The sequence below is a fragment of the Miniopterus natalensis genome, chromosome 3, assembly GCF_054644295.1.
Source record: "Miniopterus natalensis isolate mMinNat1 chromosome 3, mMinNat1.hap1, whole genome shotgun sequence".
Lineage (NCBI taxonomy): Eukaryota > Metazoa > Chordata > Mammalia > Chiroptera > Miniopteridae > Miniopterus > Miniopterus natalensis.
The window spans coordinates 81,021,932-81,048,898 of NC_142083.1; the positions used below are offsets into that span (position 1 = coordinate 81,021,932).

Genomic DNA, 26,967 nt, shown 5'->3' on the forward strand with positions numbered 1-26,967 from the left:
CAGTGCAATGAATAAATTTCAAAGATATTACCAGTGTGACTTGGCGAGCCCTTGGCCCCTCCCTCTGGGAGGGGTGATCAATTGCCATCCTTTTTTCTCTTTTTTTTCCTCATTATTACTTGCTATTTTCTGACCCAATCCAAATTAACCCCGACAAATGCCCATTCCTCAGCCACTTGCATTACCTGATCTTCCCCACCACCACCTCCAGGCACCTCCTGTTCAACAGGTGTGAACTTAACTATTTTTTTAAAAGTATTTCTGAATGCCTTGCTTCTCTGTAAGCTGAATTTGAGATGGCTTAACATAACTCATTATATTCAAAATATACACATGAACTAAAAAATTAGGATGAACAAAACAAGTCAGAGTAAAAGAAAAGACCAAGAGTAAGAACACACATAAGCAGGCCATAGGGTCTTGCATAATTATTACAACTGAACCATAAATTTGGCTCTGAGCTTCCTAGTGGCCAAAACTAAAAGGAAAACATATGTGTATTATTCTCACTGTCTCTAAGAAGAAAGAAACAAACCATTCTTGGAGATGGTTAGCTTATTCCTGATTGCAGCTCTGGAAGATATTTCAGAAGCTTTTGAGTAATCACTATCCTTTTATTATCTATTGTTGGGTAACAGATTAACCCATACTTAGCAGCTTAACACAAAACAAAACAAAACCCCTTATTTTCTCAGAGTTCCTCTGGGTCAGGAATTTGAGTGTCCTTTAGCTGGGTCCTCTGGCTCAGGATCTCTCTCATAAAGCTACAGTCAAGGTGCTGGCAAGCCTGCAGGCATCTCAAGGTTGGAGAATCCTTTTCTAAGCTCACTCACATGGCCTTTCTGCCAGCCAAGCTCGGCTATGTGTTTAAGATTTCTTCCTTAGAATATTTTATCTGGTATTTCTATATTTGTATTTCTGTATTTTCTGTGTTGGCTCAATCCACCATGCCAGAAACAAATATTCGAAAAGATTTCTATGAGCTCATTCATTACCCCAGACTTGCTTTGCTGGGTTAGAATGCTGTACTCTACATTTTCCTGCCAAAGTTTTAGAAAAGGTCATAGCAAGATACAGCAGGATCCTTGAGGTGTGGCAGTAGCTGGCCAGAAATTTTTCTATAGCAGAGTCTGTGAAACCCAGACCTCCCAAGGCACTTCATTCCCACAGAATGAGCAGGCAGGTGCTGTATCTGAGTCTCCATCAGCCTGCCCTGGTGATTCCCGGAGACCCTGCCCCACCCAACATTTGGGCCCACCCACATCCGTCTCAGTGACTTTTCCAAACAAATGGCCTATCTTGGCTCATGCTTTCCTAAATTCTCTCAAAGTTTCACGAACTTCAAACAAGCAGCATCTGGCCTCAGCATGCCCCATACTTCTTGCTAAATGGCCCTAGGCCAGGCACTAGTGGCATCCAGACTCAGTTTGCAGTATGACCACTCCAGGGCACCTCCAAACCCAGCCCAAGTAGCCACCATCTGCAGATCACTTTGTAGCTCATGCTGGGTGGCCCCGAGCAGGGCACAGGTGGCAGTTTACCTCACCTCCTGGAAGGCCCCAGAGTCAGTCCACCCTTTAGCGAGCTTCAGACCATACCTGGAGCACCACCCACCAACCTTCAAGAGTGGCACACTCAGGAGGCACCAGACACCTGCTAAAGGGAGCCTTGCTCTGTGGGGTTGACGCCTGCAGAGCAGCACCTCTGCTGTAGTCACAGCCAGTCCTTGTAGCTTATCAGCCCGGGGGTTGCTCCCTCCCATTGACTTGCCAATAGCAATCAAGGCTCAACTACAATAGGAGGGTGCACACAGCCCGCCTAGCTCAGATGACCAGTGAGGCTCCACCACTGGGCCCTACAGGACACCAATACATAAGGCCACTCTACTAAGACCAGGAGACATAGCAGATCTACCTAATACATAGAAACAAACTCACAGAGGCAGCCAAAACAGGGAGACAAAGAAACATTTCCCAAAGGAGAAATCTCCAGAAGAAGAACTAAATGAAATGGAGAAAACACTCAGATCCAGATTTCAAAACAATGGTTATAAGGATGCTCTAGGAACTTAGTAAGAACTTCAGCAAGATAAAAAAGATATGGAAACCATAAGAGCCTGGCTAGTGTGGCTGAGTGGTTGAGCATCGATCTAGGAACCAAGAGGTCATAGTTTGATTCCCAATCAGGGCACATGCCGGGGTTGCAGGCTTGATACCCAGTAGGGGGCATGCAGGAAGTAGCCAATTAATGTTACTCTTTCATCGATGTTTCTATCTATCACTCTCCCTCCCTCTCTCTCTCAAATTAATAAAAACATTTTTTAAATAAAATCAACCAATAAAAAAATTTTAAAAAAACACACAAGAAAGAACCAGTCAGAAATGAAGAATACAATAACTGAAATGAAAAATACACTAAGAGGAATCAACATCAGATTAGATGAAGCAGAGGACAGATAAAGAGCTTCCCATGCAAGAAAATATTAAAGAAGTTCATCACCACCAAACCAGTATTACAAGAAATGTTAAAGGGTTTTCTTAAGAAGAAGAAAAAAAAGATTAAAAATGTTAATAATAAAATGGCAGTAGATATATATCTATCAACAATTACTTTAAATGCAAATAGTGCTCCTATCAAAAGACGTATGGTGGCTGAATGGATAACAAAACAAGACCCTTACATACACTGTCTACCAGAGACTCACTTTAGATAAAAAAAACACAGACTGAGAGTAAATGAATGGAAAAAGATCTTTCATGAAAATGGAAACAAACAAAAAAAGCTGGTATAGCAACACTTATACCAAACAAAATAGACTTTAAAACAAAGGCTATAACGAGACGAAGGATCCAGCAATTCCACTTCTGAGTATTTATCCGAAGAAATTCAAAACACTAAGTTGAAAAGACATACAACCTAATGTTCATTGCAGCATTATTTAAAATAGCCAAGATATGGAAGCAACCTAAGTGTTCACCAATAGATAAATGAATAAAGAAGTTGTGCATATATACAATGGAATATGACTCAGCCATAAAAAAAAAATGAAGTCTTGCCATCTGCAACAACATGGAAGGATCCAAAGGGTATTATGCTAAGTGAAATGGGTCAGAGAAAGATAAATGGCATATTATTTCACTTATATGTGGAATCTAAAAAACAAAATAAATGGACAAGCAGAATAGAAACACTCATAAATACAGAGAACATTTCAACCCTTGCCAGAGGGGCGGGGGGTTGGGTGAAAAAGGTGAAGGGATTAAGAAATACAAATTGGTAGTTACAGAATAGTCATGAGGATATACGTATAGCACAGGGAATATAGTGAATAATACTATAATAACTATGTATGGTGTCAGATGGGTACTAGTTTTATCAGAGTGATCACTTCATAAGCTATATAAATGTCTAATCACTGAGTTAAACATCTGAAACTAATATAATATTGTACATCAACTGTAATTGAAAAATAAAAAATTATTAAAAATAAAATGCACAGAAAATTTGAATTTTCCCCTTAGCATTTATCCTCATAAAACATAATATGTATTATAGTTGTTTTAAAAAATCTCTTTTATGTTTGTCTTGCCCACAGAGTATAAGACCCACAAGGGCAAAGATCTTTGTCTGCTTTGTTAACTATTGAATCATCATCTAGAACAGGACTCCACCACAGACTAGGGATCCAGTAAGTACAGTTTAAGTGAACTAATGAATGAGCACTAAAAAAAGTTCACTATTAGCATCTTTGCACAAACAATAGGCCCACAGCAAAATCTCTTCCCAGTTAGAAGTCATCCTCACAGAGATTAGTTTTATTTGCCATCCAGAAGAAAACGCAAAAACTCAGAAGTTTTTACAACAGCATTCGCCATATCTCTGCCTTCACTACACCTCTCCGAAGCCCTCTGCCTTCCTGAGGATGTCAGAGTTCGTGCGGACAGCCGTGCCTTTGCCCTGACTCATCACCCCATATTTTCCTCAACTCTGATGACATTTGCTTCCATTCCACGTAAGCTGCCCAAAGGAGTGGCCGTTGTTATTCTTTTTAAAGGGCCAGATTTCTGAAATCTTAGACTCCAATCTTCTGCTCTTTGTACTTACCCTTTACAGAAGATTGCATTTTCCAAGTTGGCTGCAACAAGATCTCCCGTCCCACATGCTCTTCTTCATCGTGAAGTTGACCCCTGCTCCCATGCAGAGGTGGGGGTCTACGTTCCTTCCCCTTGAATCTGAGAGGGTCTGTGACTGTGGCAGAAATGATGCTCTGTACCTTCCGAGGCTAGATCATAAAAGGTGAGATCACTTCTCTGTGGTCTTCTTGGGATGCTTGCTCTTTGAACCCAGTTGCCATGCTGCAAGGAAGCCCATGCCACATGGAGAGGCTGCATGTAGATCTTCCAGCCAACAGCCCCAGGTCTCAGCTGACAGCCATGAGTTGCCAAACATGGAACTGGAGAAGCCTTTGAGATAACTCCAGCCCCAGCCTTGGCAACAGCACAAGAGACCTGAGTGAAAATCATCTAGCTGAACCCAGTCAACTCCCAGAACTGTGGGGGGGGAAAGAAGAAAAAAAAAAGATTGTTGTTTTAAGCCGCTAAAATTTTGGGGTTATACATTATGCAGCAACAGTAACTGAAACACCCTTCTTTCCTTCTAGTTCTCTGGTTTTCTTACTCACCAAACCTACTCTCTCTCTGGAAACCAGCTGTGCCCTAATCAATGTTTTCTCCATATCTCAGCAGGAGACAGTTTGGGGCATCTCCCTACTCTTCATGGCTATTTCCAGACTATTTTTCATCCTGCCTGGCTAACCTAAATGTGTCTGTACCTCCTGCATTCTATCACTTTGAATACTCAGTTGATGTGACTGCAGCAAGTCCTCACTTTATGGGGTTCTGCTTTAAGGATTTCTGAGATTCTCTGCAGAGGCTCATATGCCACTCATAAAGAGGTGAGTTAATTTGCTCACAGATTACACTCCAGCCAGCAGTGAAGCCAAATACCAGCTATGCCTGCCTTTCTCTGCACACTACACTTTCTTAATTTTTAAAAAATTTATTGATGAGAGATAGAGAGAGAAACATCGACCCACTGCTCCACCCATTTATGCACCCATCAGTTGACTCTTATATGTGCCCTGCCCAGGGATTGAACTCACAACCTTGATGTATTAGGATGATACTATAACCAACTGAGATACCCAACCAGGGCCGTACTTTCTTTTCTCCCATACGTTTTTTTTTACTGTATGAAGCCAAGAACACTTTGAGCTAATCAATTGCATGCTTCCTGCTTAAAGTAAAACATATAATAAATAAACCCCTGCCTAGATGCTGAATTTGTAGTGGGACTATGTATTAAAAACAGTTGTCTTCAAATATAACTCCAACGAATGTTTTCTTTATTTTAAAATTTCCTAGAGACTTCCCAAGACACTCTATGGACTCCTCAACAATTCACAGGAAGCCCAAGAATAAATTATTCAAAAATAATTAACAAAAGGCTTTACCTTCCTTCATAATTTAGTGGTAACCTTTTCTTGCTGGCATAGAAAATATTTTATAGAAGAGGCTTCTGTATGTTAGGAACAAGGCCTCTTCTAGTAACCTTTTTGCCGTGAGTTGCACACAGCACAAGCTAAGCCTGATCTTTTATATAAGAAATAGATGCCCTGGCCAGTTTGGTTCAGTGGTTAGAGTGTTGGCCCCCGACTGAAGGGTCCAGGGTTTGATTCCAGCCAAGGGCACATACCTTAGTTGCAGGCTTGATCCCCAGCCTCAGTCAGGGTATGTGTGAGAGGTAACCGATCTATGTGTCTCTCTCATATATATATATTTTTTTATTTTATTTTTGTTTAAAATGTTACAGATGTCCCTTTTTCTCCCCAATGACCCGTTCCACCCCATCCCACACCCCCCCCCCCGTCCCTCTCCCCACCATTGTCCGTGTCCTTGGGTTGTGCATATATGCATATAAATTCTTTGGTTACTCTCTCCCTCATATTGATATTTCTCTCTCTCCCTCTCTCTCCCTTCCACTTTCTCTGAAAAGCAATGGAAAAAATACCCTCGGGTGAGGATTAAAAAAAAACAAAACATTTCACAAAAACTTATTGCATGAAAGCACAATTTGAGCATCAGAGGAATTGGCCTGGACTAAGGGCAGAGAGCCAGTATTGTGTTGGTTTAGAACATGAGTTGGAAACGCAGCTCTACCTCTTTACTGGCTGCAATTGCTTGCAAATTTACATAAACTCCTCTGCTTCAGTATCTTCATTTATAAAATGAGGACGGCAGTAGTACCTGTCTCACCTTGGCTGGTGGCTCAGTTGCTTGGGCGTTTTCCAATTCAACAAGAGGCCACCAGTTCAATTCCCAATCAGAGCACATGCCTGGGTTGCAGGTTCAATCCCCAGTGTGGGGCTTGCAGGAAGCAGCCAATCGGTGTTTCTCTCTCATCGATGATTCTCTCTCTCTCTCTCCCTTTACCTTCTTCTCTCCCTAAAATCAATAAAAACTTTTTTTTTTTAAAAGTATCTGCTTCAGAGGATTTGGAAAGGATTAAATACATGGTGCCTGGCACATAGTAAGTGCTCAATAAATGCTAACAATTGTGTTATCCTAATCTTTGTTTCTATGGGTAAAAGAAAAGTGCAGCATTCCATGAAAATAAATTCTTCCAGAAGCAATAAATTAAAACAAACTATTTGAAAACCAAAATGATCATATTGGGTAAAGGCTATCCAAAATTTAATTTTGGATCTATATATTCTACTAACTCCATGAAACACATTAACTTGTGTAACTTAGAAGAACATTTAACAACTAATTTAAAATGTAGACCCCATCAACTTACAGGTACAAATAAGCTCACATTAAAGTTGTAACTGAATCTTGTGAATTTTAAACACGAGATGATTATGCAAGAAATCAGTTCCCCTCACCAGGTATATCTGGAGATCTAAAAACAAAAACAAAAAAACACCATGTGTCTTCCTGTGTGCATGTATTGTCTTTTGGTTCACCAAACTAATGGATCAAATCTCAGCTCTACCACGGACAAGCTATGGGCAAGTTACCTGTTACTTGTCTATTGCTGCATTACAAATTACTCCAAAACTTGGTGGCTTAAAACAGCAACAATCGCTTTATTCCTTCTCACAGTTTCTGTGGGTTGGGAGTTTAGGAAGAGACTGGTTGGTTCAGTGTCTCTCATGTGGCTGAAATAAGACAGCAGTTGAAACAAGAACACCATGGGGATGGAGCAGCTAGATTGGCTGGGTATCTCCTTCTCCCTCTTCATGGAGTTTCAGGATCTATCTGGTCACTCCCTGTGAGTTCGTTTGAGCTTCCTCACAGCGTGGCATCTCAGAGCACTTAGACTTCTCCCATGGCAGTTCAGGGCTCCAGGATAATGACTCCAGTACACAAGGTGAAGAGTGCATTTCCTTTTCTGACCTAGTTTTGGAAGTCATATTACCTTATTTCTGCTGCACCCTATACGTTACAAGAGTCAGAAGTCTGCACAGATTCAAGTGGAGGGGATTAGACTCACCTCTCAATGACAGGAGAATCAAGGTCACATTGCAGAACAACATGTGGGCAGGGAGATACGCAGCCATCTTGGAAAATGCAATCTGCCACATAACAACCTATCCAAATCTAAGTTTCTCATCTGTCAAAGGAAGATAATAATATCCACCTAATAGGGTTGTAGTGAGAGCTAAGTGAATAAATACATGGAAAACACTTAGAAGAGTACCTGGTGTGCTCCATAAAGCAATTAATATTATCATTATCATCATCAATCTTTTCATTGCTCACTTAACCAAAACTGTGCAGTCATGGCCCCCATGGGTCCTCAGAAATGCCTCTCTGAGCCCAAGTACACCACTGTCTCTGGCCTCTATTTCCCTGAATCACAGTCACTGGCTGTAAATCTTCCCCGGTTGCTAGTGTCCCTGCTGGCTGAGCCAAGACCCTGCAGCTGCTGGTCCCCACAGCTTTTCAGAGATGCCAGTCAGTAGATCCGACACTGACTGCTTGCAATCCACTGCTGCCGTGTGCCTCAGCATAACTGTTACTACCAAGCCCAAACTCTGGCAGGCAAACCAACATTTCCACAGAGGAGCCACCTCTGAGCTGACCCTGCCCCCATAGCCTGCTATTACCTCACCCCTGAGGGGCAAAGGCCTGCTGGTTCTCCCAGCCATGAATGTCCATGAAAAGCAGGTAAAACAATCAAATAAGTAAACAACTCCCTCCCTCAGTATTATGCTCAGTTGTGAAGGCTGTTGTCTGGGCCCTAAAATGATGAATTGTATAGTAAAATCATTTTCTCAACTGTCTCTCTTCTGAAGCAAAGACACTCCCAGATGGGTTCTGACATCAGGCCTGGTGCTGTTCGCTCTCTACTCTTGCTCTTCTCACCCTGGCCCTGTTTAAACATCTGGCTAGCACGGCAGGTGCCATAGGAATATGGTAGGTTCCACAGTCGGCTTCCACTGGATCCCAACAAGTCCTTCCTACATATTCATAGAATTCTAAAGGGTGGAAAGGGTTGAAGTTGGTTTTCCCCCAGAGTCCCTCTTTTAAGTCAGTAGATGCAGGTGGGTACTTAAGATGAAGGGAGCCACTTAGGCGCAGACACCAAACGCATTTAAGTCCCAGCTCCTGCCTGCCAGGATACCCGGTCACACCTACCAGAACCCTCGCAATTGCTTCCCTGTTCAGGAGGTGGCCATGTATTTGGGAGGTGGCCATGATTTCCTGACTTCTGATGCGGTGGGAAAACTGTTACCCTGGAAAGATAAGAGGCCCCCACCAGGAACAGATTTCAGTAGGTGTTTTATTTTATTTTTAAATTTATTTATTTTTATCCTCACCCAAGGATATTTTTCCATTGCTTTTCAGAGTGGAAGAGAGAGGGAGAGAGAGAGAGAAATATCGATGTGAGAGAGACACATCGATTGGTTGCCTCCCGTGCACGCCCCAACCAGGGCCAGGGATTGCCCTTGGCTGGAATAGAACCCAGGACCCTTCAGTCCACAGGCTGACCCTCCAAACACTGAACCAAAACAGCTAGGGCTTTGGTAGGTGTTTTGAAGGAGGTGAGGGGGGACATGAAGAACTAGCTCACCCAGAGTCAGATCCGGCCTTGGGGAAGGAGGGAGGACAGTTGGGGGCTGAAGGAGCAGCTGTCACAAGAACTTCTATGGGCACTGGGGCCCACACCATGCACGTTTTTTGTTTATCTTCACTCAAGGATATTTTTTCAATTGTTTTTTTTAGAGAAAGTGGAAGGGAGGAAGACAGGAAGAGGGAGAGAGGGAGAGGGAGAGAGAGGAATATCGATGTGAGAGAAACACCTCACATTGCTTGCCTCCTGCATGCGCCTCAACCTGGGCCAGGAATCGAGCCTGCAACCCAGCTCTAACCACTGAGCACACCAGCCAGGGCCTCTTTCTACTTATTAAAAAAGAACATTTGCCGTGGCCAGTGTGGCTCAGTTGGTTGGAGTGCCTTCCCATGCACCTATGTTTCTCTCACATTGATCTTTCTCTCCCTCCCTCCCCCCCCTTGAATCCACAGAAGCATGTCCTTGGGAGAGGATTAAAAAAAAAGTTTGCTGTAAAATAGTATGCCAGCAGCAGCTTCACACATCTCCTGTTTCTGTCTCTTCTCTTGTGTTTGATTTACTCTTGTGTTGTCTTGTACAGTAACATGCTGTACAGGCTTATAGCTTAGGGGCAATAGCCTGGGTGTGTACTAGGCTATACTGTCTAGGTTTGTGTATGTGTACTCCATGATGTTCACACAATGAAAAAAATCACCTCATGACGCACTTCTGTTATTAAGTGGCACATGGCTGTATTTTATTCCTTAGAAGCAAGTCACCAGGTCCAACCCACACTTAAGAGGAGGGTGTTACACAAGGGAGGAATACCAGAAGGCGGGGTTACCGGGAGCCATGTCAGCAGCTGCTTATCACAGATGGTGTACAGAAGGAAGGGAGGGGGTCAGAATCACAAAACTGTAGAATTTTCTGGTTGCAAAGAAAAGGCCCTGCAAATCCAGCCACCCACATGGTGCCTGAATTCCCAAAATAGCCCCCTCCCAAGTGATTTTTTTTCTATCTGCACAATGACATGGTTAGAAATGTTATCCAGTTATACTGGGCTAGAAAACATCAGCTCATAACATTCACCCATGCCCATGCAGGCACCCTATAAACTAAGAAAATGGTGAAAAGGTCAGAAGATTCTATTCTCTTTAAATAATGGTTAACTGCTTTGATGAAAACTGAGAAGTAAATTGTAAATAAAGATTTGGTCTAATTTTTAAAGTAACTTGGAATATGTAGAATGTTTCTGCAATTATTGGTCCACATATTTCGACATATAAAACAACAAAGATTTCCCTAAAAAGCTGAACAAGTCAGCAAGTTCTAAAGAAAAAAGTAGTAGGAGGGTCTAGTCTAACCAAAACTAGAGATCAGTTAAAAGTTCAGCAGTTAAAAATTCCAGAACCAAGAAAAACAATTTAAGAGAAAAGAAAGGTCCTAATGCTTTATTCCTTTAATATTAGGATGTTTTTCATATGCAATTCTGAATTTGGCAAGAAGTGTGAACTGTGACCCAGTGACTGGCAGCCAGCATTTCAGAGTTCACAGCACACTCTCTGGGAAACTTGTCAAAGTTTGGCATCATGCTTGATCATTCACTTATTCACAATATCTGGCTCAAATGGCTGATTTTTAAAAAGTCAACTCTAGCCTCAAGACAAAAGATTGTAGAAGGTAATCTAGGCTCTAAAAAACCAATAAAGCCCAGCTGGCATGGCTCAGCGGTTGAGTATCGACCTACGATCCAGGAGAACGAGTTTCGATTCCTGGTCAGGGCATATGCCCAGGTTGCGGCCTCTAACCCCGGTGGAGGGTGTGCAGGAGGTTATTGATCAATGACTCTCATCACTGATGTTTCTATCTCTCTCCCTCTCCCTTCCTCTCTCTGAAATTAATGAAGATGTATATATTACTTTTTAAAAAGTTTTTAAAAAAGCAATGAAGGTAGGAAGGAAGGAAGGCACCCTCCTTCCTCAAATACTCTCTCCTTTTGGGTGATTACAAGGTTATAGAAATATACGCAAGGCCTACCTTGAGGACTACAGCACTATTTGGATGTTTATTTGAAAACATCTTATTAACTCATAAAACAGCCAAGATGAAAGGATCTTAGGGAACATGTGTTCTTACCCCTAATTTTAAAAATGAGGAAATTGGGTTCCAAAGAAGCTCACAAAGTAGAGAAGAGCAACCCTTAGGTCAGGCATTCCCACAAGGAATCCAGTATGAAACAGCTAAAGCCAACACAGTCATGTCTGTACCTCAGGAAACAACCAGTTAGTTCGCCTTTGCTTTTTGCACCCCCTCCACCAAGCAGTATTTCTCAACTCAGTTTGTGCAAACTCTTGAGCACAGCAAACTCCTCAACTAAGAGAAACTCCACTCTATTTGCAATTAAGGGCAAAGGGCAGGAGGGTTTGGTCCTACTCCAACCTGCTTTCCCAGATGCCTAAGGTGAAGGAAACCCTCCCGGGTTTTTTTCCTAGTGAGTTGAGAAGAGACCAGGCTCATCAAGTAGGAGTAAAAGTTACTTTACTCTTGAAGTAGAAGAAAAGTGTTCAAACCCGAGAAGAGCACTGACTGATCACACTCCGTATAAGACCTCACAACTGGTCCAATGACAGGGGACACGTAGGAAAGGGGATACACCCAAAAACATTTGATGTTAACGCTAGTGGAGAATGAAATAATTTGTCTGCTTTTCTATATGTTTTCCTTCAGTCCAAATGAAACTTAACTTTTAGTCCCAGATGTAAAATAAAAAACACGGAAATGCGAGACAGCACACTGAAAACACTAGAGTGAAAAGAGGAAAGTTGTATCCAGAGGCATTCAATGAAATTTGATACTAAGAGGTAAGGAAAGGGGAAATGGAGGGACATTGAGAGTTGAGCAGGTATTTTTTAATCGGAAATGGTGTTTATTGGAAGCTCCTCCATTAAAATATTGTCCCTGGAAACATGATCATTATTAATTCTCTATGGTTCCTAGAATACTAAGAAAAAAAAGGAGGGGCGAGGGGAGAGAAAGACAGGGGAAGGAGAGAGAAAAAGAAGAATTTGAGCAAAAACTGGGGAAATCCCCAAGCAAATTAAGGGCAGGTCAAGCTGTGCTTCACTGCTCTCCCCTCCAGTTCTACTTTGCGCAGAAAGGATGCCAAGCCCTCTTTTGGCTCTCTCTCATATTTCTAAATCCATGCCTGTTCCTTACGTAACTAGTTAGGGAGGAAAGCCTTGAGCTAGTACAGCCTGCAGCCTCATCACTTCTGGAATTTTCCCCATGAGAATAAGACACAATGAAGTCAGACAATGCGAACATTCATGCCAGGGCAGCCAAAGATGCCTTTGTTCTTATGAACCAGGATGCGGCTTAACTAGATGTGCCAGGGAGCAACTTGAGCAAAGTGGAAATGAAAAATGATTTGCCACTTCTGTATATTGTAAAATGCACTAGCAATAGCTTTGGGGTCTAAGAAAATCCAGTAAGGATCATTTTCCTTACAGTCTAGTGAGATCATGGTTGAAGTAAGTGAATGATGATTAAAGTTGGTGAAAAAGGTGCCTTCCTACGTATTCTGTGTTTGTTTTTTTAAGTTGTGTTCTCTTCTCCTCCACTTTATTAAGGTATGATTGGCATATAAAATCTGTACACACTTAATGTGCCATGAATTTGGGATGAAACTGTGTCCTTTTTGGATCGTGGGGTAATTAATTGCTTACACGTTTGAGACATACAGGAATGCTACCTGGATCATTTGAAAGGCAGTGTGTGATAACACTAACATGTGTCTACTTTAGCTGTTTTGTGGAGAGCTCTCTCTTTGATTAAAATAGTGAGTTTAGAAGACTCCAACTGGGAGCAATGGCAGCGCTCTAGGCCAGAAATGATCATAGCTAGATCGAAACAATTGCAGTGGAAGTGAAGGGGAGAAGGCAGAAAGGAGAAATAATTCAAAGATACAACCAAATAGGGCTTGGAGAGCAAGTAGATGTGGCGGCAAGGGTGAAGGGAGAACCAGAGAAGGCACCCAGGTCCCCAGGTGTGGCTCAGGGTGCGCCAGTCACTGAGCTGGCAGGTGAAGGAGGAGGAATGAATGCATGCTGCCCTGCAGCCAGTCATCACACTCTGGCCAAGTGCCAGCAGAGGGCCCAGCGTTTCCAGCTTGCTGCCTGATGGTGGGCAATCAGGCAATCGCCCACCCTGACTGCTGGTCTTCACAATCACAAAATGAAGTTGTTTTAAGAATCCAATGACACCATTGTGTTTAACAGTTGGTGTAGATATTCAGAGGTCCTCAGACAATGCACATTGAACTGTATTAAGTAAACAATTAGGTAAAAGTAAGTGAACTCCATGAAGCCAAGAATTATGCCGTTCGGATATTCCATTTGGTAACTCCTATCTCTACACGCTGTGCGACTTACCAAGCAGGCTGGCAGAAGCAGTCCTGGGGGAGGGGGGAACTGAGGAGGTGGGCAAGTTGCAGAGGGACACAGCCACGGAAACACCCTCTTCTGCCTTGCCAACAGGTCTTGTTCATTCCTCTCTATAATCTAATCATTTAAGAATGGTTTCCCAAATATAAAATATTTGCTTCATACAATGATAAAACAGACATTCAATGTTTGAATTTACTGGGAAGGAAAACAATTCAAAGACCATTTGGGAACTTTTAAAAATGTGCAGGCCGGGCGTGGCTCAGCAGTTGAGCATCGACCTAGGATCCAGGAGATCGAGGTTCAATTCCAGGTCAGGGCACATGCCCGGGTTGTGGGCTGCAGCCGATCAATGACTCTCTCGTCACTGATGTTTCTCTCTCTCTCTCTCCCCCCTCCCTTCCTCTCTCTGAAATCAATAAAGATATATTAAAAAATAAAAATAAATTAAATTAAAATGTGCACAGTTCAAAGAAAATTTTAAAAAAAAGTTCAGTCAGAAGTATTGGTAGAAATAAAACCAATTTTAAGGGTCTATGCATTTTTATAGGTAAGCCTGGTTGGTTTCTTGGCCTTCTCTCTTCCCCATTTCTTTCTCCCTTTCAAAATGTGGGTTTCATTTTCAAACTTGTGAAAAGAAGTGTTTGGGGAATTTTCATTATTTAGAAGCCCACTGCTGCCAAAGAGCTGCTTTGAGTCACAACTAAGACACATCTACTGGGAGCCTGTGACAATGATTTCTGTTGGTGTGAACAGAATCTACTTGAGCAACACATGCTCCATTCCATTTTCAATCAAATGGAGCAGACATAGGAGGAGAGACAGGCCATAGTCTCCAATATCAAAGGAATGAATCAAGATGTTGATTTTGAGGAGCCAGTAATTTCCAAGAAGCCTCTATAGCCCAACCCCGCTGAGCCTCCACAGGGACTGAACTAGACGATGAAAGGATCTGGGGCTGGGCTGTATTTGCCCCAAACTTTGCCTGCAAGCTGATATGATAGCTCCTCACCAGCTGTCTTCTTCCCTCTCTTACCCCTTCATGTCTAGTTTATTGGTAAGCAGCTTAAATGTTCTTTAAAACAAAGATTGGTTACTCCTCAATTCACAACCCTCCAGCAGCCTCCTATAGTTCTTAGAATAAAAACCAAAGACCTTTCTAGGATCTTGGAAACTGAGATCCCTCTGACTCGTGATCCCTCTGACCTCATCTCCTGCCTCTCCCTCCAGTTCTGGCCATACCGGCCTCCCTGTTACTTCTCAAATACACCAGGCTTACACCTTTTTCGGGGACTTCGCACTTGATCTCTCTGCTAGAAGACTCTTGGATCTGCATGTAGCGCTCTCTCTCATTTTTTCAGTTCTTTGCTTTTTTCAGTTCAGTGACCTCCTCAGAGAGGCCACTCTATATCAGTCTCCTGTCCTTCTTTGTCCCCTTTCCTTGCTTTATTTTTCTTCAAAGATTTATGACAGCCTAACATTACATTATATCTGTAATGTTGTTTGCTTACCCCACCTTGTAGCAGAAGAAATCTTTCACTTGAAGAGTGAATAAATGAATGAATGCATGAATAAAGAGTGATGACAACCAACAAAAGGTTATTCACTTTTCATTAGTTCAGATTCAATAATAGGATATGCCATCAGAACATTTCAATGTGAGGTAAGATTTCCATATAAAAGTGGAAAATCACAAAATCTCCCTCCTTTGATGTCCATTCCTTCTAAAGACACTTACTGTGTGCCTACTGTGTGCCAACTATTATACTAGGTTCTGAGAATGAATGAGATGAGACCCCTGCCATTTGGAGCTTATGTTCCAAATGGAGGAGTAGGAAAAACAGTTTTAAAAATAAATAATAAGCTAATTTTTGTGTGTGATTATCTTTTCTGGGGAAACTAGGCAGGGCAATGTGATAGGAGGGAGGACGAGCTTTTCCTTTAGGCTGAATGAGAATGAAATCCTCTGCTGAGGTCTGAAAGACGAGAAAGATCCAGCCATGGCAAGAGGTATGGGAAGTTAATTTCATGCAGGGAAGAGCACGTACAAAGATCCTGAGAAGAGAAAACACTTGATGTTTTCAGAAGCAGAAAAATAAGTCCGTGTGGCTGGAGCACAATGAGCACGAGGGAAAAGTTAGAAGATGGCAGACAAGGCCGGTCATGCTAGGATCTGGTTTTGATTTGATTTTTTTTTTTTAATATATCTTTATTGATTTCAGAGAGAGGAAAGGAGAAGGAGAGAGAGAGGTAGAAACATCAATGATGAGAGAGTCATTGATCGAGCCTGCAACCCGGGCATGTGCCCTGACCAGGAATCGAACCCCGATCGCCTGGATCCTAGGCTGATGCTCAACCGCTGAGCCATGCCCAGCCGGGCTGGTTTTGATTTGATTTTAATCTTAATACTAAACCATTGAATGTTGTCAATGGGGGAATTTACGTTTGCAAATCACTCTGTGTGTCAATTATCTATTGCTGTGTAACAAACCACCGGAAGCTTAGTGGTGTAAAATAACAGCACTCATAGTCTTCTCACAATTCTGGACTCAACTGAGTGGTTCTTGCTCAAGGTCCCTTATGTTTTAAACTACTGCCTTTAAACAGTGACCGGGGCTGGTGTCATCTGAAAGTTTTCTCACTCACATATCTGGTGATTAATATGGGCTGTCTGCTGGGACCTCAGCCGGGACTGTCAGGTGGGACACTTACATGTAACCTCTCTGTTACTGGAAAGGAGACCTGTCCCTGAACAGGTCTGCTTAGGGCCAGCGGGTAGTGTGTGGGTTCTTGACTTCATGCAGAAAAAATTGCATAACATGAGTCCAGGTGAATTTTAGAGGACATTTGTTAAAGCTGGGGACAGTGAAACAAGGAAGGGCTGGGAAATGAGCCTAGGTAGGTCTGCTTTGGCTCACTAAGAAGTCAGAGAAAAGGGGGCCTTGGGGACACATTCAGGGAGGTTGACTGGGACAAACTGCTGTTGCCCATTGCTGCCCTGGTTGCAAAGCCTCATGGGGTCCCTTAGAGTTTAGGAGATGCACGCCTGTGGGGGAAGAAGAGGGAGGGAGGCATGGAGTGTGCTCCTGGGAAGGAGAGCCCGCATGCTGGGTCCTTTGTCTTGATGCTTTTTATCTCTTTCTTGTAGGCAGGAATCTTAGGGGAGGTCTCAGGAGAGGGTTTCAGCAGAATATTCATCAGTTTTCTAGGTGTGCTGGATCAGAGTTGTGGTCTCCACTGATTGGTCAGTGTCAGGGCAGGGAGTCATTAGACACTGCAGCAGGTCCTAGTGTTACCCACCTGGTTTTGTTGCTTTTCTGGGTCTGCAGCTAAAATACAACTGAGGCCTAGATGTTATCTCTAGGGAGGTGACCTTCTGTATCTGCTGTAATTTGCTCTGTCAGTTTGTTTAGCTATCTATCTCAGTTCCCCAATTTCACTTGTCCTGGCTTACTGGCTTGTCTCATTCTCCACGTGATCTGAGCTTTCTTAAGAAATGGCAAATGGGTTCCAAGAGCAACCATCCCAGGAAAGACAGCCAGGTAGAAGCCAACCGTCTTTTATGTCCTAGCCTTGGAAGTCATGGGTATTCTATTCTTAGAAGCATGTGACTAAGTCTATATTCAAGGGGAGGGGAACTGGATTCCACCTCTCGATGACAGAACTGTTCAAGAATTTGCAGACATGTTTTAAAACACCACATCCTGCTTCCTGAGTGGAGAATAAGTTATAGGGAGGCAACAGTGGAAGAGAGGAAGCCAGCTAGGAGCCGGCACGGCATCCAGGCAAGAAATAGCAGTGGGGTGGAGATGAAAGGCATGCACAACTCTAGGACACATTTGAAAGGTAGAAATATCAGGACTTGGTAGTGGGTTGTATGTAGCGCATGAGGAGAAGGATGTCTCTGAGGCCTTTAGCTTGGTGCCATTTACTCCGACAGAGAAGACTGAGGGAGGAGCAGGTGACTGGGAGGTGGCAAAAAAAAAACAGTTTCATACAGGACATTTGGATTTTGAGAATCATATTCAATATACAAATGGAAATATCAAGGAATCAGTTGAAATTTAATTTGAATTCAAGAGATAGGTGTGGGTTAAATGTATGAATATTCCAGATTAAAGATGGTGGTGGACTGAGTGGAAGCTACACAAACACTCTCCCAAGATCAAATTGGAATCACAACTAAAATATAAAAAAACCATCCTGAATAATCAACTGCAACTGAAGACGAGCTGCAGAGCACCTTCATAACCAAAGAGGAAAAGTGGAGACCACACAGAAACTGGTACAAAGTGCAGAGGCAAGAGAGGGCTGGATGGGCTCCCACAGGCAGCAGCTGAAGGTACAGAGGGACATCTCAGCTGTAGGGGGTTCCCACTGAGGACTCTGGGGGGTGCCCACATAACATCTGGCTGTGAAAAGCAGCCTGGTTTCTGTCTGCCAGGGAGAGAGATGGCTAGAAATGCAGGCACCTTCTTAAAGAGCCAATGTACAAAGTTTTGTGTGCAGCCACACACCTTGGACTCCAGCAGAAGGAGGGCAGAGTGGACTGGAGCTGTGTGGAGAGAACCTAGGGTTCTGGGCTCTGGAGATTGAGCTCAGAGGGCACCCCTCTGGATTCCTGTGCTGAGTCATTCCCCATACTGCAGAGGACATCTTTCTCAGGCAGACAATTTGCTGCTTTTGCCTGGGGCAGAAGGAAGCAATTGCCCCACCCTACTGGAAAACCTCTCCCCCTACCCAGAGGAGTTTTTACAGCCTAAGGCTCATTAACAGAATCAGATTAATCAGCTTGCAGGCAGAAGGCAGACCTCAGAGTGCTTTGAATCTTTGCCTGATCTGCTTTTGGACCCTGGCCTTGGAAAAGCAGACTTTGGTGTGCATCTTGGTCCTGTCCAACTGCACCCAGCCCCAGCAGAGGAGACCTCAAGCCGAGGGTTGTTGATAGCCCCAAACAGGGTACTCAGTGCCAGTCACAAACTGAGTCTGACATTGGCCTGCACCAGAGACCGTCCAAAAAGACCTAAGAGTCCTAGCAGGCCTACCTAATACATAGAAACAAGCCCAAATAGGCAGCCAACATGGGGAGACAAAAAAACAAGCCCCAAATGAAAGAGCAAGAGAAGTATGCAGAAAAAGAGCTAAATGAAACGAATATAAGCAATTTATCAGATACAGAGTTCAGAATACTGATTGTAAGGATGCTCAACAGCATGAAAAAAGATATGGAAACTATGAAGGAAATTAAGGATGACAAAGCAGAAATAAAGAATACATTGGAAGGAATAAACAGCAGATTAAAGGAAGCTGAAGATCGAATCAGTGAATTAGAAGACAGGGTTGGAAAAAATCACTCAATCAGAGATCCAAAAGAAAAAACAATTAAAAAACAGGAGAATAGTCTAAGGGAGCTGTGGGACAACATGAAACGTAACAATATTCACATCACAGGAGTGCCAGAAGAGGTCAAAAGTAAGCAAGAGTTAGAGAACCTGTTTGAAAAAATAATGGCGGAAAAGTTCCCTAACCTGGTGAAGGAAAGAGTCACACAAGTTCAGGAGGCACAGAGAGTCCCAAGCAAGAAGAACCCAAAGAGGCCCACGCCCAGGCACATCATATTTAAAATGCTAAGAGTTCAAGACAAAGAGAGAATATTAAAGGCAGCTAGAGAAAAGCAATCTGTTACCTACAAAGGAGCTCCCATAAGGCTGTCAGCTGACTTCTCATCAGAAACTCTACAGGCCAGAAGGGAATGGCATGACGTATTCAAGGGAATGCAAAGCAAGGATCTGAAACCAAGACTCCTCTATCCAGCAAGGTTGTCATTCAAAATAGATGGTGAAATAAAGAGCTTCCCAGACAAGAAAAGGCTAAAGGAGTTTATCACCACCAAACCAGCATTGCAGGAAATGTGAAAGGGACTGTTGTAATTAGAAGTAGAAATAGAGAAAAAGAGAAACATAGACATAAAAAATTAAAATTGGAATAGGTAAATATCTATCAATAATAACCTTAAATGTAAATGGATTAAATGCTCCAATAAAAAGGCATAGGGTGGCTGAATGGATAAGAAAACAAGACCCAAATATATGCTGTCTAGAAGAGACTCACCTCAAAACAAAGGACTCACAGAGGATGAGAGTGAAGGGATGGAAAAAATTTTCTATGCAAATGGAAATGAAAAATAAGCTGGGGTAGAAATACTCATATCGGACAAAATAGACTTCAAAATGAAGACCACAATGAGAGACAAGAAAGGTCACTACATAATTCTAAAGGGAGAGGTCCAAAAAAAGAATATAACCCTGATAAACATATATGCACCCAATATAGGAGCACCTAAGTTTACAAAAACACTTGTAGAGGACTTTAAAGGAGAGATCGACAGCAAGACAGTCATACTAGCGGACTTTAATACCCCACTGATTTCACTGGATAGGTCTTTCAGACAAAAAATCAACAAGGAAACAGTGACCCTTAATGACACACTAGATCAGATTGATTTAATTGACATTTACAGAACATTCCACCCCAAAGCTGCAGAATATACATTCTTCTCAAGTGCACATCAGTAGATGAGTGGATAAAAAAGCTGTGGTATGTTTACACCATGGAATACTATGCAGTTGTAAAAAAGAAGGATCTCTTAATCTTTGGGACAGCATGGATGGAACTGGAGAGTATAATGCTAAGCAAAATAAGCCAGGCAGAGAAAGACAAGTAGCACATGATCTCACTCATATGTGGAATATAATGAACAAAATAAACTGATGGACAAAATAGATCCAGAGACATAGAAGCATGGAACAGACTGAGGGACCTCAGAGGGAAGGCGGGGGGGGGGGGGGGGGGAGGGGGGGATGGGTCGGGAGAGATTAATCAAAGAATTTATATGTCTACAAGCATAACTCATGGACACAGACATTGTTATGGGAAGGCCTGGGAGTGGGGTGGATGCGAGGTGGAGGGAATCAAAGGGGGGAAAAGGGGACATCTGTAATATTTTCAACAATAAAGATAAATTTAAGAAAAATGTACGAATATTCCAGTCATTAGCCTATACGTGGCATTCAAAGTCAAACGATAGATGAGATCACCTAGCCAGAGGATACAGACGGAGAACAGGAATAATCCTAGAGATGCTACAACAGTTAGAAGCATATTTGTAAGAAAATGTAGCTAAAATTAGAAGAAGAAAAATGTCCCTACAAGTGCTTTGCACTGTAGATGAATCAGTAAATAAGAGTACAAAGATAAGAAAAATGACACCACAGAATGAGATGAAAAGGGAGATTATAGAAGTAAGGAAGCAAAGAGAGGACCAAAGCACCACCATTAAAATCTAATTGATTAGAAACAAGGAAGAGAACCAACACGATCAAAAATAAAACCTATTAACAGAGGAAATGCCTGAGATAATCACAGTGAATTCAGAGAATAAAAGAAATAGATTAAAGCACCTGGGGGGAAAATTAATAATCATGGAAATTAGAAAGAGATGATCCAATGCCTGATTGTCAACTGGTGACCCTGAGGCAGAGAACCTAAGAAACAAAACAGGAAAAAGCATACAGAGATATAGAAGAATGTAATCAGCAGTCAAAGGGCACACCAGATACCTGAAAAAATTACTACAGAATGACTGGCCCAGAGCCAATCCTGGCTAAGCTACTGAACTTCAAGAATAAAGAAAGCACTCCACAGGCCTTTCGGCCAGAAAACATGACCTACACATGAGAAGAACCTTCAGCCAACCTCAGAACTTTCCATAGCCACAGCCAATATCAGGTGCTGTTAGTGTCATAGGTCAAAGGAAGGACTGAAGAAAAGGAAAGTGAATCAGGAATATTCCACCCTGAAAGATGTCATCCAAGAATAAAAGTATTAAGCAGAAACTCAAACACACACCAATTCAGGAAATAAAGCACACGTGAGCTAAAATGCAAACTGCAGGTTAAAAAGAATCATCATATTTTCTACTGTCTTTTTTTTTTATAATAACCTCAATGAATCTTGAAAAAGCATCACCATACATAAGCATTTATCTGAAGTTTGGAAAATCTTTCATCTTACTTTTAGTTTCATTAGTTTCTGTTATATCAAGCAAAATTAAAATTAACTACATATGTATTTAAGCTAAAATACATATGTAGTTATTTTTAATTCATTCATCTAGCTACATTTGTACAGAAAAAGGTATAAAATTGTTATCGCATAATGTTAAAAACAGTTATTTTTCTTGGTGGTAGGAAATTTCATGATTTGTTACTTCTTTGTACTTTCGTATGTGACTTGATTTTATATAATTACAAATTATTTTTATGAAAACAATAGTCATAACATTTTAAAATTTAAGTAGTCATTAAGAATGAGTTACAGGAAAATATTATTATTCAGAATCTATTATGAACCAGATGTTTTGCACATGTTGGTTTGTCTAATCCACATGTAATTTATCAAGGCAGGAGTTATAATCTTCATTTTCCAGAAGAGGAAACTGAGGTCCATGGACATTTGTTAACTTTCTAGAGTCACACAGCTAGTAAGGGCAGGGTCAGAAGTTTGCCAATGCCAACATCTCTCCTATCAACGTGCCTCCTGCTGGTTTTAACAAGTTCAATGCTCCCCCCCCCCCCCAAAATACACACTTGTACTATGTGCACATGAGTGTTCACACACACACATTTCTGCAGTACTCCATCTGCTCAGGCCAGGAGCTTGTTATGACAAGCCAAATGCAATACCTGTTTCCTGACCAAAGCTGTTATTCAATATCTCTGTGATTTGGGAAATAGCTGCTGATTATGACCTGATAAGGGTCATACTTAGGTCTTATGAGAAGTAATAATGATGGAGCCTCCTGATCTATGTGGAAGGGTTTATCTAGCCCTTTGAGATGCTCTGTTGGAAGGTGATTGAAGTCCCAAGTTCAATTGACTCGTGGTCATCTCTGTCTAATTTCATTAATAATGATACTTTGTACTTTAGTGTTTGTTCTAAGGGTGGTTTCAAAAGCCTGAGGCAGCTTATCAATTTCTAGGCATTAACAATGCATGTTAATAAATATATTTTAAAAGTAGGTTTACAGTTGTATGTGAAACAGTTTATTCTCACATTATTATTTATTTATTATTGTATTATTTATTTGTATTACAACTGTAAACCTACTCTTCCCAACTATATGACCCAAAAAATAAATTCTTAAAGGTAGATGAAAAGCAAATGGCAATAAAAGTGTCACCCATGTTTCTGAGGCCATGCTAATAGCCTGGAGGTGAAAAATGAATCCAGCATCATAGTTTTAAGAGAACATCATTGGCTTTGTTCCTATCCCACCTGCACTCTAGGAACTCCACCTCCTATAAAATCCTAAGCTGCCCAGGGTGCGTGTCACATGAGTTCTTGTCTATCCACTGGGTCTTCCTCTAACGTGGCATGTCTCGTGGCATTGTTGGGGCCCAGTGTAGCAATGACTGCCAGGGCCAGGGACTACCTTATTGCTGCCACAGGATCCACACAAAGCTAAACCCGACTTCCACTTGTCCCTCTACAACTTAATTTCCACAAGATAGCCAGAGTTGGGTGTATGTAAAACGTGAATCAGATCACATAACCCATCTCCAAGCCATACAGTGGCATCCCACCACACATCCTGAATGGCTCACCAGGGCCTGCAAGGCCCTAAGACCCAGCTGGGTCTGGTGCTGGGCTGCTTCTCCAACATCTCTAACATGACTGTGGGCTGGGGGATGAAGAAAGGAACAGGCTGAGCAGGCCTCTCAGAATCACTTTTTCCCTTGACCCTGGCCCATCACTCGTGAACCAGACATGTATGCCATGGTGCTCTTTCCCCCAATGAATCCCCTATTAACGGACCCTGAAGGCCCTGTACCAACCCCTCAGCTTTGCTAACAGGTGGGTGCTGGGGATCATTAATACCCTCATCATCTCCAACATTCCCCACTAGAATCACACCAAGTCAAGTCCCTACAATCTAAGTAAAAAAGGTGTGTTGGCTATGAAAAGACAAGTCAGGTTGTTGCAGCCCCCTTCAAACCCACCTATCCCAACCCGATTTCTGCCTCTAAGTTTTCAGAGGTGGAGATTCTGGAGCTGCCACTGGTGAAAACTGCTATGGAAAAATATATATATGATAGAAGGACTATGGGGTTCTCGGACAGAAGTCTCCAACTTCAACTGGAAAAGTAAGAGAAGGTGGTACAGGTGAGGTCGTTTTTAAGCCAAGTTTTTTAATGTCAAATAGGAGTTATTGTGAGTGTTTTGTATGACAGGCTAAGCGGTTTTCTTGTCCAGTTAATTTAGTGATATCCAAAGTAGGCAAATGCTCCTCAGCAGATTACAAAAATAACTATTGAGATGTGGAAAGAAACTACTAGAACTTCTACTTATGCTTATTTTTACCTTGTTCATTCTCATTTATCTTTCTGTACATTTTTTTTATATTCATAAGTGTAAGTAGAGAAGTACATATATCGTGGTTGTAAGCTCACAAGCGTTTTAGTGATGGGGTGTAGGAACAAAGTTTGGAGACCACTGTTATAAGCAATGGGAACCCGTTTGAAGAAATTAAGCTGGGGGAGCAACAATATCACATTTTAGTAAAATCATTGTCTTAAGTGTGGAGAATGAATTAATTCAAGGTGAAAATACAGGCAGAGGCTGTGGGCTAGGAGCTATGCAAAACCTCCAAGCAAGGCTTGAACTGAAGCAGTGGGAGTGGGGATGGAGGGGTGTGGGACAGAGGGAAGGGGGCGGAGGGACAGAGGGGAGGGAGGATGAGAAACGTCCAGGCAGACAGAATTCACTTGGCCTGGTGATCAGTACATGGGACATCAGTACATGGGAAACGAAAGCCTCAGGTGACTCTCGGGTTTTAAGCCTGCGTGACTGAGGGAACCAGTATCCAGGATAAGGAAGCACCTGAGAAGCCAGGGCCGGAGGCTGGAAAAGCTGCCCGTGTCGCAGGAGTCTGCCAACAGGAGCACATCAGAAGCAGGAAGGAAAACTTCCTCCTGCAATGTTGGCCCGGTACCCTCCACTGAGAAAGCTGGACATCATACTAGCTGGCAAAGAAAACACATTTAAAGGGCCCATCTTTGTTTTTACAGACCAGGCGATGAAGGATGGATTTGGAGCTGAGAGGCCATAAATTAATAACTGGCATAATCCACGCCTTTGGCTTCTCTGCTCCCATGAGAGAATGTCAGTTTCATCTGGGTCCAAATACATGTTCCCATTTCTAGTTTTAGGATCCCGTTCTTTCCAGTTAATGCCCCAACTTGCACTTGAGAAACGTGGTGAAACTCTGAATTTAACTCTTGTAATTCAGCAGCCCACATACTTAAATTTGGGTTCAATTTTCAATAGCCCTGTGGTTACAAGAAATTATTGTCTTAGGGCTATCACAGCAACTCTTTGGTTCTTAGACCATGACTTAAGCTGAGAATTAAAGACTTGAGCTTGTTTTTCCTCTCTGTAAGTGCTCGAGTGTACTCACAAAGACCCATCCCACACCACAGTCTTCATAATCATCATTCCTATCATAACTATAAGGGCAGCAGCCACTTAGCATCCAAGGCATGTGCTTCAGTTGCCATTTCATCACAATAAATATGTGATAGCTTGATTCATTGTGATGTCACTTCATGTCACATATTACCAGCATCCCATTTTCCATTGGTAAGGAGCACTGCTCAGCGCTGCACTCAAGGCCAAAGGCATGACCAAACCCATTCCAAATCTCATCTTTGTGAGTCTATCTCCTGGTACCACTCCTGATACCAATTCTGTGTCTGCCAGGGTCCAATCGGGAGACATAAACCACACAGATGTTGAACAGGTAAATTTAATATAAAGAATAGCCCGGCGAGGCGTGGCTCAGTGGTTGAGCATCCACCTAGGATCCAGGAGATTGCCATTCGATTTCCAATTAGGGCACATGCCTGGGTAGCGGGCTCCATCCCCAGTGGGGGGCGTGCAGGAGGCAGCTGATCAATGACTCTCATCATTGATGTTTCTATCTCTATCTCTCCCTCTCCCTTCTCTCTGAAATCAATAAAGATATATTTAAAAAATAATAATAACAGGATCAGAGTAACAAGGGACTGGCTACTAAAAATAGAGAACTTCAAAGAATGTGAGAATAACAGACATAAGGAGTAGGTACTATCTGGAGGTTGAGATAGAGTGCCCAAGGAAGGAACTTCTACCTTCTCCACAGGGCTGAGATTCAGGTCCTCCTTAGAGGGAGCACAGTCATGGGTAAAAGAATGGCAGAAAAGTCATTGTGATGCAGCACTGGCTGAGTGTGCTGGAAATCCACCTTCTGGAACTTGCCAGGTCCTAGATTAAGCTGTCAATGAAGAGATGTCTCACCCGAGACACTCCACTACAAAACCATCCAACATGCACTGCAGGAGCCTGTGCTAGGAAATCATACCAGAACCTGAAAGAAAAGCCTTTTCCTCTTGCAATGTCGCTCTGGCGCCCTCTACTGACAACCTTTGATTTGCATCAGCTGGCAAAGGAAACATTTAAAGGACCCATCTCCATGTCTGCAGAGCAGGCCATGAAGGGTGGATTTGGAGATAAGAGGCAATCAACTGATAACTGGCACATGATACATCATTTTCACCTGCCAAGGAAAGAAATGGAAGAAAGAAGAAAAGGAGGTTGGAAAGAAGGAAAAAGAAGCTGCCCCTCCAAATTTGCAGACCCAGTCCGAGAGGGACAAGAGAAAGACCCTGGTAACCACACAGGTTGGGGCCACTGTAACTTGTTGAATGCCACCCTCCACTGGACCCTTGATGCTTTCAAGAGTTTGTGTGCATGTCTTGAGCCAGCCTTTTATTTCCTAGGTTCCCCAGATGCTTCTCTGTGCTCTTCATGTCCTTCACTTGCTGTCAGTGACCCCCATCTCGTATTTCACAAAAACTCAGAAACCCTCATACAGAAACTCCCTCAACTTTTTGCCCCTAATCTACATATTATTCTGTATTCCACCTTTCCTCCTCCTTTCCTTCAGGTTATAAAGAAAGTGCTAATCCCCCACCTGGGAAATCTCCTCTCCTCCTGCCTTCTCTGGAATCTCACTTATCAATTTTCTTCCCACTTTCCTGTATATATATTTTTTATTGGATGCTGGATGCTGAACTTGAATCTCTTGAAGAATGGCATTGCCATCTGTAGTCATGACAATGCCTCCCTTTGGGTCCAAAAGCATTTTCATCATGGACTTAGGTCCCAAACATGTTCAGATATCTGCAATAGTCTTAGCAGTAGTGATATTTGAAGATTGAACTTTTCTTCCAGATTCACATTTTGTGTTCAGGCTGAGCATGGGATGATGGCCCATCATGGCAGTGTGATGCAGAACTGGGTACCC

General features: G+C 42.5%; 1 long non-coding RNA gene across 1 annotated transcript in view; it reads right to left on the bottom strand.

The window, feature by feature from the left end:
• Window positions 1-4,032: 4,032 nt before the first annotated feature.
• LOC148093534 (uncharacterized) overlaps window positions 4,033-26,967 on the bottom strand; it is a 39,689-nt gene continuing 16,754 nt past the window's right edge. The window contains exon 3 of the long non-coding RNA XR_015714269.1: window positions 4,033-4,550. This is a non-coding gene — a long non-coding RNA (uncharacterized LOC148093534). The remainder of the gene's footprint in view (window positions 4,551-26,967) is intronic.